Source organism: Berghia stephanieae, chromosome 8, assembly GCF_034508935.2.
Source record: "Berghia stephanieae isolate SIO BIC M18660-M18661 chromosome 8, UCSD_Bste_1.3, whole genome shotgun sequence".
NCBI lineage: Eukaryota > Metazoa > Mollusca > Gastropoda > Nudibranchia > Aeolidiidae > Berghia > Berghia stephanieae.
The window spans coordinates 44,541,500-44,561,499 of record NC_088367.1 but is presented as its reverse complement, the minus strand read 5'-3'; the positions used below and the strand labels follow the sequence as shown (position 1 = coordinate 44,561,499).

At 34.7% G+C, this 20,000-nt stretch overlaps 1 protein-coding gene across 2 annotated transcripts in view; it reads right to left on the bottom strand.

Moving 5' to 3' along the window:
- LOC144978746 (myosin light chain kinase 3-like) overlaps positions 1-5,869 on the bottom strand; it is a 72,243-nt gene extending 66,374 nt beyond the window's left edge. The window contains exons 1-2 of one of the 2 annotated variants that reach the window (XM_078925180.1): positions 5,834-5,869; positions 4,613-4,673 (exon numbers count right to left, since the gene is read on the bottom strand). The gene's annotated coding sequence lies outside the window, so the exon portion shown is untranslated. Of the gene's footprint in view, positions 1-4,612; positions 4,829-5,749 lie in introns of both variants that reach the window. The other variant, XM_078925179.1, reaches the window with a different exon arrangement.
- Positions 5,870-20,000: the final 14,131 nt, after the last annotated feature.

Here is a 20,000-nt window from a genome sequence, read left to right as displayed (position 1 = left end):
GCAACAATGGTATTACTAATTTCTAAGTATATTTCCAATTTGAAAGTATTTAGTTTCTTAAAATATTATTGAATTTCATTTTATAGTAGGTTATTGTGCTTTTTTGACTGAAAATAATGCTATATTATGGACGAAAGTGTGATTTGGTGTTGCTTGTGACATAAGTAATGGTGTCACCGGTCTTATGTCACAAGTCACATTCAGATGCTCTAATTTCCATGTATATTTCTATTTTTTGAAGTCTTTGGTTTCTGAAATATTATTAAATTCCATATATAACTGTGGTTATTACACTGGTTTGACTGAAATTAATGATATATTGTCGAAATTGCAATTTGGTATTGCTTGTGACATAAGTAATGGTGTCATCGGTCTAATGTCACAAGTGACACAATGTCGCTAAATAAGATATGCTTTGGTCACATTATTTCCCAACATTTTATTCCAAACGTTTCTGAACATTGCTGGTGATAAGCATATGCAATATTGTTGTTGTTGTTAATGTACAAACATTTCTATGAAATAATATATTTGCATTCTATGTTGCTTGTGACCGATGACACCAAAAAGCAACTTTTCTCCAATAGTTGGTAATATTATTGTACTATGATTGTTGTTGATTGTGTCCTTTTGTCTATAACTTACTAAATAAAGTTTGATACTCAACAAAAACCATTTGGTTATTGAGTTTTTTGTCTCATTTCGGTGTCACCGGTCACAGGTGACACCAGCAACCTATAGGTATTGTTGACGATATTATGATGCGTTAGACCTTAAAGTTATCTAAAGGGCCTTTGATTCATGAAGTACAGGGTTTTTGCTACATATATAGAAACCTGAATGGACTATTATGTCACTTTTATTTTGAGAAAAAAAATTGGCACCTTTTGACCTTGGCTCATATATATATATATATATATATATATATATATATATATATATATATATATATATATATATATATATATATATACTCGCAATATCCGCCAGTCAGATATAACGTACCAATGCACAAAACTAGATATGTGTAACAATGAGTTGTTGGTTTTTTTTTTGGTTTTTTTTTTTGTTGTTTGTTTTGTTTTTTTTTTTTTTTGGGGGGGGGGGGGGGGGGGGGTTATCGATTTGTTTTTGTTTTGTTTTTTTTGTTTTTTGTTGTTGGTTTTTTTTTGTCTGTTTGTTTGTTTGTTTTGTTTTGTTTTGTTTTTGTTTTTGTTTTTGTTTTTTTTTTTTCATTCCTGTTATCTCATTGATTTAACTTTTTCAACAAATAATCATAAAGTGGCTGTCTTAATACAATAACAAAGAGCTGAGTGACGTCAACTTCGTTCCTTCTATAAGTAAATCACATTGATTATGATGGTATGGTGGATTCCATAGTAAACCAGGGACAGTTAGACAGGCTGACCGTGACATTTTTAAAAAGTTGAGCTTTTTTTTAGATATAGAGCATTACCCACTAAACGTGCTAAAAGCGCTTTACAAATGGTTCCTGGCCAACAGCAACATGTAAACATGTAGCACGAGACATAGACAACGCTGTGTTAATGGCCAGGTACTCATTTTACACCTGAGTACGGTGAGAGAATGTGAGTAAAGAGGACTCAACAATTCGACGAGCCAGGTATGAACTCAGGACTTTCGGATCCAAAAGCGAGTGCCATACCACAAGAGCACATAGAAATATATATATATATATATATATATATATATATATATATATATATATATATATATATATATATGTATATATATATATTTAATCGTGTTGGATACAAATATGGTACGAATAGTGCTCGACATGTAGCAATGGAGCATGTAACACACAGTCCTGACGATGGCTGAAAAGGCCTGAAACATCGATCTAGACTGACTCCAACATTGTGGTAAATATCAAAATAATATATACGGCTGGGAATAAGTGGGGGGGGGGGGGGTGCTCCTCAATTTGAGCATGGCTGGTGCTACAGCACTTTAATAGTCAGGTAATTCCTCATTGTAAACACCACAGGTAGCTAGAGATGGAGAGACGTCAGGAACCATAACGTTGCAGGATCTTGTGATGCTTGATAATGGCATCGTCGTATAATATCATGATCGTTCAACATCATAAATTTTGTTTTGTTTTTGTTTTAAGTTTTTGCTTTTATTTTCGTTTTGCTTTTTTATTTTTATTTGGGTAGGCAGGTTTTGTTTTGTTATTATTTTGTTTATGCATTTTTCGGTTCTTGTTTCTTTTCTTTTTTTTTTTTTTTTTGTTGTGGTGGGTGGGGGGGGGGGGGGGGGGGGAGGAGGAGAAACAGGTTATTGTCTTGATTTGGTTGAGGTATTTTTTCTTCTCAGTTTAAAGTTCAATTGGTTCCTTGTGAAAGGAACATAAACTCTGTATAATTGCAACACCTGCAGCTGCAGTGTAAAAAATACAATTAAATCACTTCGATAAAGAACGGAAATTTGTGTGTATAAAATAGTGCCAGACAAAACAAGAAAGAAAAATACAAGAAAAAAAACCATCCCAAAAAATCAGTCATCCTCGAATGGGTGCGGGGGGGGGGGGGGGAGAGAGAGAGAGAGAGAGAGAGAGAGAGAGAGAGAGAGAGATAGATAGATAGATAGAGAGAGGGAGAGAGAGAGATAGAGAGAGAGAGATAGAAAGAGAGAGAGATTTTTGGGAAGACTTATTTTCGGATATTTTTTTTCTTCTTATATGTTTCTCTCTTGCTTTGTCTGGCACTGTTTCATACACACTTTTAACATATTTTTATCTTATATATATTTTTAAAAACTTTTATATAGCGCAATATCCACATAACGTGCTCAAAGCTATTACAAGGGGCAACTGCACCATTTAACATGTAGGATGTGACGTGACGCCTGTTATGCGATATTTCATTTTTTTTCGAAAGAGACAACGCTGTTAAAAACAAGGTATAACTCATTTTACACATGAGTACGGTGAGAGAATGTGTTTAAAGAGCCTTTGCTAAGGACTCAACTACGCGCCCATTTAGATAGAGCGAGGCCCGAACCCAGGACCTTCCGATCCGAAAGCGAGATGTCATACCACAAGACCGCATAGCAGTGCCTGCTCCCTAATGACATAAATCAATTGTTGATTATGAATGTGAATGCCATTGTTATCATGGTCAGTAGATGGAATCTGAGAGAATCAGATGCATGCCGTCATGGCCAAGGAGGCCCTGATATAATGGACCACATCGTCATCCACTGCCCAGTGACAAGCCTATCAGGAGGCTATGAGACAGCCTATAAGGCAGGAAAAGAAGTTGAAGAATGGATTGAAAGATTCAAAATAGAGGTGTAGCCATTCGATACTACCACTACTACTATGGTCAGTAAGTCCTGCCAGGGTTGGCCATGACATACATATCACATTAATATTATAACAGTAGGGGTCATTATCATTTCTCTACAGGTTGGGTTCCGCCAAGGAATATTATAATTTACCTGCAGGACCGGCGATGAAGTTACTCGCCCAATCAGTGGAAGGCTGCGAAGGTGTTCCTTTATTATAGTAATTGCAAGTGACCTTGTGTGGTCGCGTGTGTGTTTGTTTGGTTACAACAAGAGATGAAGTGAGTAGAAAAGTGCCAGAAGACAATAAAGAATAAAAATTTTCGCGGCGGTGGTGGGGTTTGAACCTGCGACCTTATTGGTACGACAACTCCGGTCGGTGAGAGCGTGACTCTACCGTATGAGCTATCTACGAACACAAAAATATTCGTATCAAACTCAGGTCATTTCTAGAGCTCTCTCTCACCGACTTCTGGAGACCGCGGGTTCGTTGTTTGTTGTTTGCACTGCTATAATGTGGTCTGTGGAATGGTATTCGCTTTCGGGTCGGAAGGTCTTGGGTACGGGACTCGCTCGGCCCATATTTGAATCCTTGGTGTGTGTGTGTGTGTGTGTGTGTGTGTGTGTGTGTATGTGTGTGTGTGTTTGTGTGTGTGACACTTTCGGATAAGAAGGTCCTTGCTCAGCGCATGGTTGAGTTCTTGCAAAAGTATTTTTACTCACATTCTCTCATCGCACGCAGGTGTAAAATGAACACCTGGCCGTTAACAGCGTTCTGTCTGTCATTTTTAAAAAATTGTAATATCGCTTTACAGGCGCCATGTCTCGTCCTACATGTTAAGTGTTGCTGTTTGGTCATGGACCACTTGTAAAAGAGCTTTGAGCACGTTTAAAAAATTTAAAAAATGAGCTTTTATAAGCGCAACATCCACTAAATGTGCTCAAAGCGCTTTACACGTTTAGTGGATATTGCTCTATATAAAACTATGTTTTTATTTGCTTCTTATCCAATTTCGAGGATCTTCAAAATCCGTAACTGAAGCATCAACGAACCGAATACGTGTGGGAAATAAAACTATATTATTATTATTATTATTATTATTATTATTATTATTATTATTATTATTATTATTATTATTATTATTATTATTATTATTATTATTATTATTATTATTATTATTATTATAATTATTATTACTATTATTTTGATCAATATCATCAACATCGTCATCATAAATACAATATTACAGACTAGGTATAATGAGTAAGAAGAAAAATCAAAGGACTAGATACCTACCATTAAGGTTGTGTCCTTAATCCTTTTGAAGTCTGGAATTCTATTTATAGGTATTCGTCCTCTGTCAAAAATGGCACCAAATTACAAAGACCCAGATTTGAAAATGTTAGTCCAATGGCCAAATTATATAATTAATTTTCATAAAATTATGATTAAGTTAATTAAAGTTGTTTTTTTTAAATCAAAAACAAATTAAAAAAGCTATCAACTGTTATACTTATGTATTATTTGGGGAAAAAACAGAGTGACAACATAGGAAATGAATTTTATCCTGGTCAACTACAAACGTATGTCCGATTCTGGCCTCATACAGGAATGAATTTATCTCACAAATTAAATTTTAAAAATTTAACAATGTCAAAACTGGTCCCTTTATGAATGACCTGCTTCAGGACACCTTTCGCCAACTGCTCAACTATAATAGGCTACTTAAGTATAATATGAAAAGAAATCTATCCTCGTCCTATTTGGGCCCCACACAAGAGAATGAATGTATCGCACAAGGATAGATAATCTTTGTCCCAAATCAAAACCTGATTGGTCTAATTCAGGCTACCTTTCACCAACTCAACTAAGTATAATTTTGGTAAAAAATAAATGTCAATATATGAAAGGAAATCTATCCTCGTCCTATTTGGGCCTCATACAGGAGAATGAATCTGTCCCACAAGGTAAAATCGAATCCTGATGGAACTGTTTCAGGCTACCTTTCACCAACTCAACTATAATACTTCAATATAATTTGGTTCAAAACAAAAAAATTGTCCATATATGAAATAAAATCTATCCTTGTCCTATTTTGGCGTCAAACAAGAGAATGAATGTATCCCACAAGGATAGTCTTTGTCCGAAGTAAAAAAAAAAACTGATTTAGCTGTTTCAGGCTACCTTTCATCAACTCAACTGTAATAATTCAGTATAATTTGGGTCCAAAAAAATTGTCCATAATATATGAAATGAAATCTATCCTCGTCCTATGTTGGCCTCAAACAAGAGAATGAATTTATCCCACAAGATGAAATCTTTGTACCATAATACCAGGTCCCCTACAAGATTGAGCTGTTTCAGGCTACCGTAAACTTTAATCTCATCAACTAGGTATAATACTTCAGCATAATTTGGTTTAAAAAAACAAACTTGTCAATAAATGAAATCTATCCTCGTCCTATTTTGGCCTCAAACAAGAGAATGAATCCATCCAACAAGGTAAAGTCTTTGTACCATGTCTATACCTGGCTGGTCCCTCTATCTGTCTATGATTGAGCTGTATTCAGGCTACCACCTTTCTTCTTCTATCCATCTACTTACTCACTCCACCACACTCTCATTGACTCATTGCTAAAACTCACTGACTCGTGGTTAAAATCTTACACGTGCCCGTGAAGAAAATGTGTGTGTGTGTGTGTGTGTCTGTGTGTGTGTGTGTGTTTATCCCTGTGTACTGTAGACCCACGCCCTGCCCCTCTCCTCCTCCCCTTTCCTTATTCTCTAGCTCGTTTGTAAGTGGGTACGGTACGTGAGTACACCTTTCATGTTTACCTTGACAGACTCAGTAGTAACTCACGCGTGAGTATTTTTATTTTACAGTCGAATAAAGACGGGATGAGGAGTCGGTGTTTTTCTGTATAGATAAAACGAAGATGACGTCACTCAGGTCTTTGTTATTGTTTTTTGCCATCCACGTTTCTGAGTAATGCTCACTGAACTGTATTAACCCGACTTCAAATGTTCATGGATACACACAGTTTTGTGTGTTGGTCCGTTATACTTCCGGATGGCAATGTTATGAGCTTCTTAGCCAAGCGCATACTATCTATAGATAAAACGAAGATGACGTCACTCAGGTCTTTGTTATTGTTTTTTGCCATCCACGTTTCTGAGTACTTCTCACAAAACGGTATGAAACATACAAAAAAAAACGTTCAAGGTTACACATAGTTTTGTGTGTTGGTTCATTATACTGCCGGATGGCAATGTTGTGAGCTTCTTAGCCAAACGCATACTATCTATTGATGCTATTGCTATGCGTTTGGTTAAAAAGCTCATAACTTCCACCAGCCAGATAAAATGTACCAACACACAAAATTTTGTGTGTAACTTTAAACGTGTATTGTCTGTTTAATAATGGCTGGCTCGGCTAAAAATAATAACAATAAGCTGAGTGGTGTCAATTTCGTTCTATCTATCTACTCTACACATAGTGTATGTTGAGTGTATATTATATATATTGCCATCCGGAAATATAACGAACCAACACACTGAACTATGTGTAACCTTGAACTTTTATAGTCTGCTTAATACAGTTTAGTGAGAATTAATCATAAACATGGATGACCAAAAAAAAAAAAAACGATAACAAAGAACTGAGTGACGTCAACTTCGTTCTATCTATACATCCCAGAAATTTTATATTTTGGCCTATGGCCAAGCTCAATGTTTAGAGTTCTTTCATCTTAAGTTCGCGTTTTCCTATAATGCAATCGTCCATTGTTGATGTAATTATAGTTAGTTCTCTTTTGTAAATGCAAGATAAAAACAAAGGTAACGAACAGGCTAAAAATAATTTTAAAATCTTGAGCTTTTATATAGCGCAATTAGCACTAAACGTGCTTTACAAGGGGTCCCTGGCCAACAGCAACACGTAACATATATAGAACGAGACATGACACCTGTTAGGCGAAATTACAAATCTTTTTTTGACAGAGGCAACAACGCTGTTAACCGACCAGGTACTCATTTTACACCTGAGTATGTTGAGAAAATAATATGAGTAAAGAGCATTTTCCAAGGACATGGTTTCTTTTCAATCGATGTGTACTTATCAGTTGGTGAAATTTCATCTGAACAACGCCACTACCACATTATCTCAATCATCTGTAGTGTTTCATTTATCCTGTTTTGTTGATAAAGGGGAAACCCGAAAGGTCCATATTATGTTTTCGTATATGAAATTGAAGCTTACATTCAATTTCACATTGTATTTGGTCTAGTGATATGGCACTCGCCTTCTGACTGATAACTTCAGAATTCGAGTCCCGCTCTTAGCGGCGCAAAAGTTGAATCCTTGAAGAAAAAAAAAGGCTCTTTACTTCTAGTGTCTCACTGTACTAAAATGTAAAATGAATACTTGGCCGGGCCATAAAAAGCATCGTCTTTCTTATTTAAAAAAAATAGTTGCGAATGCCCTACCACAAGACCACAATGGCGCACAATAATAATTTGCTTTATTTAACATTCTTTTTCGATTTATTTCGGTGTATATTTATTTTTACCATGAGTTCAATTTCCGTAAAGGGAAATAATTCTAGTTCTAGAAATTTTCCAAATTTTATTTGTTAACCCCCTTCCCTTTGGTCGCCTCCCCCCCTCTCTCTCTCTCTCTCTCTCTCTCTCTCTCTCTCTCTCTCTCTCTCTCTCTCTCTCTCTCTCTCTGTCCTACCAAACTGTGAACGTGTATAGATAGTATGCGCTTGGCTAAGAAGCTCATAACATTGCCATCCGGAAGTATAACGGACCAACACACAATACTGTGTGTATCCATGAACGTTTATAGTCGGGTTAATACATTTCAGTGAGCATTACTCATAAACGCACATGGCAAAAAACAATAACAAAGACCTGAGTGTCGTCATCTTCTAACTATCTATAGATAGAATGCGCTCGGCCAAGGAGCTCACAACATTGCCATCCGGAAGTATAACGGACCAACACACAAACTCTGTGTAACCATGAACTTTTATAGTCTGGTTAATACAGTTTAGTGAGAACAACTCACAAACGCGGATGGCAAAAAACAATAACAAAGACCTGAGTGTCGTCATCTTCTAACTATCTATAGTCAGCCTGCAACACCTACAATCAATTAATTCATTTTACGCAATCAAATAGTTATAACACAACATTTAGATGTCCGATGGGGCGGATTGCTTTTTGTTTGTCTTTTTTTCTTTTTATTGTTGTTTGTTTTGTTCCTTTTGTTTTGTTTCTATTATGTTTTTTTCTTCAGGTTTTTTTTTCGGGGGGGGGGGGGGGGGGGGGGGGTTGCGTTCAAAACTGAAGATTATAATATAAAATCCTCTGTAAGTCAATACTGGGTTCCCGACAACTCCTTCACAAGCAAAGAGACCGGGGATCGATCCCAGGTGCGGTAAATATTTATTTTCTGGATCTCCTGTCCACCCACCAATGATTGAGTCGCTGGATCTGTTTGATCTGGCGGAAAGTATTTTGTGATAGACTAGCGTCCTATCTAAAGGATAGCAAGCAATTGCTATTATTCGTTTCACGCTATTGAAACCGGGATAAAGTCCGACTCCTTGGGCCTAACGGCTGAGAAGGATTATCTATCTAGTTAAGTCAAGATAGTCGTGGTGCTAAAGGTGTGACATTGTGATAAATTACGTCATTCCTTTCATAGAATAGGATTCAATAGTCTGACGTCATGTCCGCCCAGCAACCAGCATCCTGGTTCTAAACAAAGAAAATCGGTACTTTTTATATTTCATCCTGGCTAGAACTTTTTCACATGTCATGTAAATCAGAATGTATAAAAGTCAATACATGATCAGATCTATGATGTTTTTCTCTTCTGGATACACTTTTATGCTCGTTGGAGAAGTATTTCATAAGGGCGGTGGTGGAGATAACGGCGTACGCCATTGTTCCGATAGTTGAGAACAGTTATTATGCGTCATTGTGAGGGAAGTGACGTCACGGTTGTTAAAAACTCTTATTTGCACGGTGTAGCATTTCGACAAGAGGTAGCGTTCTATAGAAAATAATCACGAAAGAGTGAAAATGGAGAGGCTTCTGATGGAAACAATACAGACAATGGGCGTTTCGGGTACAAACCCTTCGTCAGCACAACAATAAACGAATAAACGTGGAAAACAAATAAAATAAAATGGAATATAACTCGTACCGTCTGTTGCACTCAATGGCGGTTATAGTGTATATATATATATATATATATATATATATATATATATATATATATATATATATATATATATATATACTAGTAAAAAGCCCGCAATTTCGCGGGGAAAGAATTATTTTCATTCGATATTGCCAGAATCATTTTCTTTATTACCTTGATTACGATTAGATGCACATTTTAATCGATGTGCTTGTCGTCGCTGCCATGCTTTATTCGGCATGATTTTAGTTTATCAGTCAGTAGATATCAATATCAATAAGTCGCAAGTCTTTACCACGCTTTACTTGGGAGTGCTTTGCACTACCTTCAATACTTCACAAATTAAAATGGCGGCCGAGAATCAAAACAATGGTCAAATTAGGAAATTTTAAACTCTCACAATCTATCAAGATTTGTTCTATAGTTTTTAAAACGCCTGACAAAAGATCAACGGTGAAAATACAATTTGAATGAATACTGGGGATGTAGGAGCTTTCGGAATGTCTCCCGTTTACTTATGTGAGGTCAAATGAAAATCTGAAACGGACGCGAAAAATATCAAGTCCCGAATCTGTCTACTTTTGGTTTGTTCGGGCGAGAAGCTAGACAGAACCAATTGACAGTTTGCCGAAACGTTTAACTAAATATTTCCCAGGGCAATAATTATCACATCGATGGCATAAAAACGACAGTAATATCAGCAGTAATATTCGTTGATGTTTGTCATGGTCTCAAGTGAGTAAAGAGCTACTCGACTATGCATAAAGATATATGTAGAATGAGGCCCCAGAATTTACTAGTTACTATAAATGAAAAACAATTAACGATTTGTTTACAATGAAATAAAAATAATGATGAAATTTAATTAAAAGAGATAAACAGTGATCGTGGCAGTTACAAATAGAGATATGAATATTTTACGTAACTTATGATAATATGTCAGGTTCGTAAGTTTACGTTTCCAGGCAGTTGATGGGCTTGGATGATCTATTCCTCTGATAACAGGATTGGACTCGTAAAATTCCACTTCCAGGCAATTGGTAAGAAGTTATTGTGTAGTCCTTTGACAGCGGGCTTGGGTTTGATCCTTGAAGATCATACAATCAAAGTTAAAAGCTCCGGCGTCTTAATGGTGTAGATATAATATCTACAAAGTCCCAAAAGATAAAAATCTTCCAGTATATATATAGGAATAGAGCGACTGGCCGTCCGGCATAGATTGTGGAGAGAAAGTGAGTGTAGAATATTAGACCTATCAGCTTTTATAATAAATGGCTACGTGACAGAATGTAGAACGAAAAGTATTCACTAATTAGAAATTAATTCGAGGGAAGGCTATAAAAGGAAAGACGATCTAATATTAGAAGGTAAAGTTTATCTAAGCCTACCGAAATATAACTGGTGTGAGATGAATTCAGTTCTTAATAAAATAAAATTTAATAAGATAATTGTGAACAACCTTTACTGTGACACCCCCACCACGTTTAAAATATACTCTTTAACCATTATGGGAAAGATAGATTTTACAAACGGAAGTAAATTTACTATCATGATACTCTAGCATTAATCCATTGTTATGATTTGTGCTACAATTAAATTATTTATTAACTAGACATGGAAATGTTTATATTAACGTAGGTATATGAATGGGTGACAATAACAATGAAAGATTGTGATTACAAATCATTGTGATGAACAACATGATGGCAATGTGATTACAAATCATTGTGATAAAAAATAGTGATGGCAATGAAGCATGATTTAAGTCGATGATATGAAATGAATGAAAATGTAAATGGAATATTGACATTTCAATTATTAATCATAAATGAGTGAAAATTCATAACAATAATAGATAAAGAGAAGATTTCCCAAATCATGAATGGGTATGGTATATATATCCAAACAATACTCAATGTTACATTAAGTTGGGTCATCATGTTTACAAATAAAATTATCGAATTTGTGCGTTCTGATTTGGCATAGTTTGCGAGGTAACTAACAGTATGCATGGGAGGTTAAGTTATACCCTTCTCACGTGTTTACACTAATCGAGAAAGTAGGTCGGCGTGAATATTTTCACAGCCTGGTATGTGAGAGATACTGAAAGTGTAATTTTGCAAAAATAGACTCCACCTTAGTACTCTACTATTATTCATTTTGTTATTTCTTATGTACGTGAGTGGTTTATGGTCCGTTTCGACCACAAACTCTTTTAGCAGTAGATATCTGCTGAATGTCTTTAAAGCAAAGACGATGGCCAGTCCTTCACGCTCTATTACAGAGTATCGTGATTCTCTGTCCAATAATTTTCTGCTTGCATATAAGCAAGGCATTAAAGTTCCCTCATGTTCCTGTAATAGTACACCTGCGATGCCCTTATCAGACGCGTCAGTTCTTACAACAAATTCTTTTGACATGTCGGGTAATTTAAGAATTGGTTCTGAACAGAGTAATGCCTTTAATTGGTTAAAGTTATTCTGACAAACTTCTGTCCAAACAATTTTGTTCGGTAACCCATTCTTTGTCAGATTTGTTAGCGGTGTCGCGATGTGCGCGAAGTTGTAAATGTATTTCCTGTAAAAATTTAGGAGCTCAAGTACTTTGCGTACTTCTTTTTTTGTCTTAGGTGGTTGCAATTGTGCGATTTTTGTTTGTTTTTCTGTCTCGGGTGTCTGTGTCCCATGACCAACGGTATGATTAATCCTGCATTTGAAGCTTCGATATTAGTAAACATAGGTTGCGACACTGTGTCTCTATCAAAATACTTTTTAGCGTATTTGCATGGAATGTCTTTGTTGTGTTGTTAATTTGAATCTCGTAATTAACATTAGATTTTACTGCTGTTATTTTGAATGGTCCTTTCCATGTAGCTAAAAGTTTACTCGAGTCATCGGGTAAGAGTATTAGTACTTTGTCACCAATCTCAAATTTTCTTGACTTGCTTTTTCGATCGGAGTATTCCTTGTATTTCTCTGCTTTTTTAGTGACGGATTCCTGTGCTAGCTTACACGTGTCCTCTATTCTGTCTTTCAGCTTTCTTACATATTCGTAAGCAAACATAATTTCGTTATTGTCCTCCTCATTCCCTTTACAAATGTCGGCTACTATATTGATCGGGCCGCGAGGTGATCGTCCATACATCAACTCAAATGGGGAGTAGCCTGTAGATTCTTGGGGTATTTCTCTATATGCAAATAGGATTGCTGGTAAGTATCTATCCCAATCATCTGGTTTTTCTGCTGACACTTTTCTTAACATATTCTTTAGAGTGCCATTAAATCTTTCACAAAGACCATTTGCTTGGGGGTGGTAGGGAGTTGTGAATGAGTGTTGGATTCCCATGAGTTTCATGGTTTCATGCATCATATGTGATGTAAATTGGGGTCCATTGTCCGACAGTATCTCATTTGGTATGCCTATTCTAGTAAAAATTGTCATCAATGCTTCAGCTATGTGATCCGATGTAGTTGATTTCAATGTTATCGCTTCTGGCCACCTGGTTGCGTAATCGACTAGTGTTAGTATGTGTGTATGGTTTCTATCTGATTTTGTTAAAGGGCCTATAATGTCAATTGCAACTTTTTGAAAAACTTTTTCAATAACTGGGGTTGTCTCTAATGGCAATCTCGGTATTCTGCTTTTTGCGACTCTTCTTTGGCATGTGTCACACGATTTCACATATTCTCGGACGTCTTTAGTAATTCCAGGCCATGTGAAATTCTCGGATATTCTTCAATGTGGAAGAGCTCCCAAGATGTCCAGAAGTTATTGAATCGTGCGCTATTCCAAGGATTTTGTTTCTGTAAATACTCGGCGTGACCAGTTGTTTAGCTATTTTGTTTCTTTTCCTATGTAACCTGAACAGAATATCTTTTTCAATGATGTATTCAACTTTTGATTTCGTCCCTTTGTTTGCGATATTGAAATATGAAGTTAAAGTCGGGTCCTTTTTCTGTTCTTCAATGAACGTGTTCCTGTCAAATTGTTGTGGTTCAAGAGAAATAGTCATTGGCTTCTCTGTTGTCTTAGTCATCTTTCTTGTTTCTGCTAGACAAGCTGTTTCTTGGGTTAATGACCATTCTTTTACATCTGTTGGGTTGTCTTTAAGACCTTTTATATTGCCAACAATAACATCAGCGACGGGGTTGGGAAGTATACAGCATTCCACTATTCCTGTATAGTATGGTGTTTCTATATACACATTAGCTGTTTCAAAGGTTTCGACTGTGCCACTGAATGTGATGCATTGTACCGTTTTTCCAGTTTTGTCTTCGTCATTGATCAAAGATGCTTTTATTCCTACTGTACTGCATCCTGTGTCTCTCAATATTTTGCAATCAGTTCCATTAGCTTTGCCTTCACAAAAAAATAGCGATCCTGATTTGTGAGTTTGTGTTAAAAGTGACATACCTTTCACGCAATACACATTTATATTTTCTCCTGACATTACTCGTGTCTGATTGTTTACACCTGTTTGGAGTGATGCATTTGCAGTTTCTTTTGGATATCCCACGATTTTGTAACATTTGTCTGCTGTGTGGCCTTTCATTCCACAATATTGACATTTAATTATAGGTTTGTTGGTTTTCTTATACTCAGTATTATTGTCAGTGCTATTTCTTGTTTTGTTTTGATAGGGTCGGCTATGGTCTCTATTGAACTGTTTGTTCCATGGTTTGTTACTATGATCATCTTGTTTCACTTGCGTGTTCCGAGTGATTGATCGGCTCGTTCTATTTGAGTACTGAACTTTAGGTGTACATGGACTCTGAGCAGCAGCAGCGTAGTATGGTTCCTTCAATGTTCTGCTAAGGGGTGTCAATGGATGTGCGCTGTTAAAGTTTTCTGCGTAGATTTTTAATTTGTCCAAGTTTTCTGGCTTTCTCTCTTTAAAGAATGCGACTAAATCTGGGTTGCAAGCTTGATAGATTCGATTCTTCAGCGTGAGATAGTAAAGGCCTGCAAAGTCGTCTTGTTTTACGTTTGCCAACTCAAGCCACCGATTTAGAAATTGAGTAATTCGGTTCACGAATGTATTAAAGTCTTCTCCACTTTCCGGTTTTGCAGTGTGAAACCTTTCCTGGTAACCATCTTCCGTTAATCTAAATCTTTTTAGTAGAGCTTCTTTAATTTTTCCATAGTCATCTGCATCTTCAGTTGTTAAGGTATAGAAAACTTTTAGCGGTTCTCCAGATAAGCAGTTAATCAAGGCTGTGGCCCATTTGCTTTCTGGCCAACGATAACCTTTAGCCTGAACTTCGAATCGGTGTAAGAAGGATTCTAGACAGTCTGAGCGTTCATCGTATGTTGGCATGCGTGGAAGTTTCACGAAAAATTCATCACTATTATTATGTTTTCTTTCATGACCGGTTTTTGTTTTTTCAATTTCCAGCATCATTTGGGTCCTTTTGGTTTCTTCTTCTGCTAAAGCTATTTGTCTTTTTAGTTCCCTTTCTTGGGCTCTTTCTTCTCGTTCTTCTCTACGTATTCTTTCTTCATGTTCTTTTTCTTCTCTACGAATTCTTTCTTCATTTTCTTCTCTACGAATTCTTTCTTCATTTTCTTCTCTACGAATTCTTTCTTCTTTTTCTTCTTTTATTTTCTCTTCGCACTATGAAAATATCCTTTCCTGGGGTATTTCTAAGTCCTTTGCGAGACTTAAGTATCTTTTATATGCTTCCATTTTTGCAATAAATTAGTTACGATGTTTTATATATATTATATTGACAGGATACTGTTACTGACTGTTTTATTTATTTACACTTACTGGAATGAACTGTTCTATTTTTAGAAATCTCTCTCTCTTATTTCAACTTATTATGTATGTTGAATTTGATGCCTTTTATCGTTATATCTTATAAAGCAATGTGTCAATACAATGCGGAGTTATTATGACTTGTGTCAATAACAATGTGTCAATCGCGTGTACTCTAAACTATGTTACTACGAAAAATGTATCACCAATGTGTGTGACTCGTCGTTAGTTTGTGTACAATTATTCGCAATGACGCTAATATACTAGTGTGATAACAATAATAGGATGCCAAAATAATCCCAAGTTATCTATCACTAAATATAACACGACGGCTAGTAGACTCCTTTTATTATTATTTAGTTTTTAAAGACTCACTTTTCAGAACATAATATATAAGTGGTTTTCGGTAACAGTAATATGCCAAAAATGCATTTAAAACAAATCACTATGCAAAACAAATCACGATGTCTATAGTTACTATGTGATGCCCAACTCATGTAAAAGAGAATAATGAAGGATATATTTACCAACTCAGTTCGTAGCTGGGACCTCTCTCTTGTTCAATGGTTGTTCAACAATTGTAATTAGGCATTGAAGAGTGTTTAACAGTGATGTCTGAAATACAAAACAATAAAATATCGTAAGATTTACAATAGTTACAAAATGTGTTCACAACACTGAGTGATTGGATGATAGGTGAATGAATCGTTATGGAATGTAAACATATTGAAAACAATTCATGAATGAGGCAAACAACAAAATGAAATGAGTGATATAATAACAAAGTGGACAAGGAATGAATGAATGAATGAAAAACTGAGTGAATAGATGAATGAATGAATGTATAATGTATGAATGAAAGAATGAAGGGAGGAATAAATGTATGAATGATTGGATAAATGAGTGAATAAACGAATGAATGGATGAATGAATGAATGAATGAATGAATAAATGAATGAACAATGAATGAATGAATAATTTATAAATGAATAAATGAATGAAGGAATGAATCAATAAAATGCTATTCAATTTGAATGAAAGAATGAATGGATAAATTGCGATTCCATTTAAATGAAGAAATGAAAAAGAAAAAAAATTAATCCTGTAAATAGGGAGTTCAATTAAAATATGATCAAGTGGGGCAATTAAGAGTTTTACAATTTAAACTTTAAAGTTAGATGAAATAGATATAAGTAACTAAATAAATTCAATTCTTTATATGTGTCCCCTCCAAAATGTCATGGTCTCAAGTGAGTAAAGAGCTACTCGACTATGCATAAAGATATATGTAGAATGAGGCCCAGAATTTACTAGTTACTATAAATGAAAAACAATTAACGATTTGTTTACAATGAAATAAAAATAATGATGAAATTTAATTAAAAGAGATAAACAGTGATCGTGGCAGTTACAAATAGAGATATGAATATTTTACGTAACTTATGATAATATGTCAGGTTCGTAAGTTTACGTTTCCAGGCAGTTGATGGGCTTGGATGATCTATTCCTCTGATAACAGGATTGGACTCGTAAAATTCCACTTCCAGGCAATTGGTAAGAAGTTATTGTGTAGTCCTTTGACAGCGGGCTTGGGTTTGATCCTTGAAGATTATACAATCAAAGTTAAAAGCTCCGGCGTCTTAATGGTGTAGATATAATATCTACAAAGTCCCAAAAGATAAAAATCTTCCAGTATATATATAGGAATAGAGCGACTGGCCGTCCGGCATAGATTGTGGAGAGAAAGTGAGTGTCGAATATTAGACCTATCACCTTTTATAATAAATGGCTACGTGACAGAATGTAGAACGAAAAGTATTCACTAATTAGAAATTAATTCGAGGGAAGGCTATAAAAGGAAAGACGATCTAATATTAGAAGGTAAAGTTTATCTAAGCCTACCGAAATATAACTGGAGTGAGATGAATTCAGTTCTTAATAAAATAAAATTTAATAAGATAATTGTGAACAACCTTTACTGTGACAATGTTGTTAATCCGTGAAACTTGTTTAAAATTTCTGTAAATCCGAATACCGTCATGTGATCAAGTGAATTATATCACTATGAATGCCACGATTTGCTGAAAATGCCAATCTGACAGTTCCTAGCACACACCCCTCCTCCCCCCCCCCCCCCCCCCCCCCCATTGCTCATGAATTTCTCTACTTGATGGACACCCCCCCCCCCCCCACCCTTTTTTTTTTCTTCGACGCAACCACAATCCAAAACACACACACACACACATATATACACCACACACACACACACATATACACACACACATAAACATACACGCAATGAGAACACACTACTACATAACAACACTGATCACTGCTCAATCAACACAACGGAAGTAAGGACTCTACTGGAGAGATAGAGTTGTTAGTGTCTTCGGTAAATTATTTATGATATGTGTTTTACTCAACGAACTTTCAAATTGACTTTAAATTATAAAAGGAAATCAAGTTATCTGTTTATCTATCTGTAAAAAATACATTTCTATTTTTCCAATCTTTCAGTAGAGTTGTGCGCCGTATCAATTTTTTTATTGACTCAAATAAGCACAATGTTCTCCACAAGGCTATATATTTTTAAGAAAGGATATATATATATATATATATATATATATATATATATATATATATATATATATATATATATATATATATATATATATATATATATATATATATATATATGTATATTCAAGTATAATTATGATCAACTTCTACAATTTTGTTTCGAGCATTCACTCTTTTCGTGATGTTTGGATGCTTACTTTTATAAAATCCAAAATGACAGCTGTGTAGATTAGACTCGACTTCCCCGATGTGTATGTTCAGTGCTTTATTGTCAAATGAGGAACTGAGGTTGAGTAGACACATCTGGTATTCCTGGAGCTCACTGTTTTTGTGATATATATATATTGATTTCAAATGCCCTAATCTTCATAGGGTTTGTTTGTTTCTTGCTTTTTTTTTTTGCTTTTTGTTGTTTTTGTTTGTTTGTTTGTTTTTTTAGTTTTTCTTTTGTTGTTTTTATTTTTTGTTTCTCTTTTGTTGTTTTTTTTTTTTTTTTTTTTTTTTTTTTTTGCTGTTTCGTTTGTTGTTTTTTTTTTTTTTTTGTTATTTTTGTTTTGTTTTTTTTTTTTTTTTGTTGTTGTTTTTGTTTGTTTTGTTTGTTTGTTCTTTCTTTTCTTTTTTTTTGTTTTGCTTTGTTTTGTTTTTTTTGTTTTTTTTTATGGTGGGGAGGGGCCGGGAGGGGGCTATTATCCTATATTAAAATCAGGCTTTCCCCCAAAACGACAGGTGTATCATAATACTGTTTTCCAACACATTAGGTTACCCATTGAACAAAAAATAAAATTAACCAGAAATTTCGAATGTGTATCGTCCTCATTTGTAACTAACTACCAAATTGGGCTCGACTGTATTTTACAATGTATTATCGATTATTACAACTTCAATGGTATCTGATATCGATTTTTATTCCCCCCAAAAGCATCATAATATAAGGGTATCATCTGACGTAAAAGTAAAACGGATAGTCATCTGTTATTTTCTCACGACAAAACATCTAGTACTCTAAAATAATTTCTCCTCCTGAATGAAGCGTGGGTTTTCCACGGAGTGTGAAAACTTATTGATAAAATAATAATATTATAATGTGTTGCATTACGCATACAAAACACTTTTTTTTCATTATGGCCAGAAAATCTTTGACTTCAATTCACGCTATTTTTCTAAATATCGATATAATGACTTCATGCTATTTTTCTAAATATCGATATAATGACTTCAATTTACGCTATTTTTCTAAATATCGATATAATGACTTCAATTCACGCTATTTTTCTAAATATCGATATAATGACTTCAATTCACGCTATTTTTCTAAATATCGATAGAATGAGTTCAATTCACGCTATTTTTCTAAATATCGATATAATGAGTTCAATTCACGCTATTTTTCTAAATATCGATATAATGAGTTCAGTTCACGCTATTTTTCTAAATATCGATACAATGACTTCATGCTATTTTTCTAAATATCGATATAATGACTTCAATTCACGCTATTTTTCTAAATATCGATATAATGACTTCAATTCACGCTATTTTTCCAAATATCGATATAATGAGTTCAATTCACGCTATTTTTCTAAATATCGATAGAATGAGTTCAGTTCACGCTATTTTTCTAAATATCGATATAATGACTTCAATTCACGCTATTTTTCTAAATATCGATAGAATGAGTTCAGTTCACGCTATTTTTCTAAATATCGATATAATGACTTCAATTCACGCTATTTTTCCAAATATTGATATAATGAGTTCAATTCACGCTATTTTTCTAAATATCGATATAATGAGTTCAGTTCACGCTATTTTTCTAAATATCGATATAATGACTTCAATTCACGCTATTTTTCTAAATATCGATATAATGACTTCAATTCACGCTATTTTTCTAAATATCGATATAATGACTTCAATTCACGTTATTTTTCTAAATATCGATATAATATTTTGTTAACTCAAACTTATCAAATATCTCAAGACTGTATTCTTTGAAGTGTCAATTTAGAGACTTTTTCACAATCTGATATTTGTCTTAATCGATCAATATTTGAAAAAAAAAAAAAACAACCCAATTTTCTGGCCATTTTTTAAACACGACTTTTTGTCAAAATCCAACAGTATAAAGC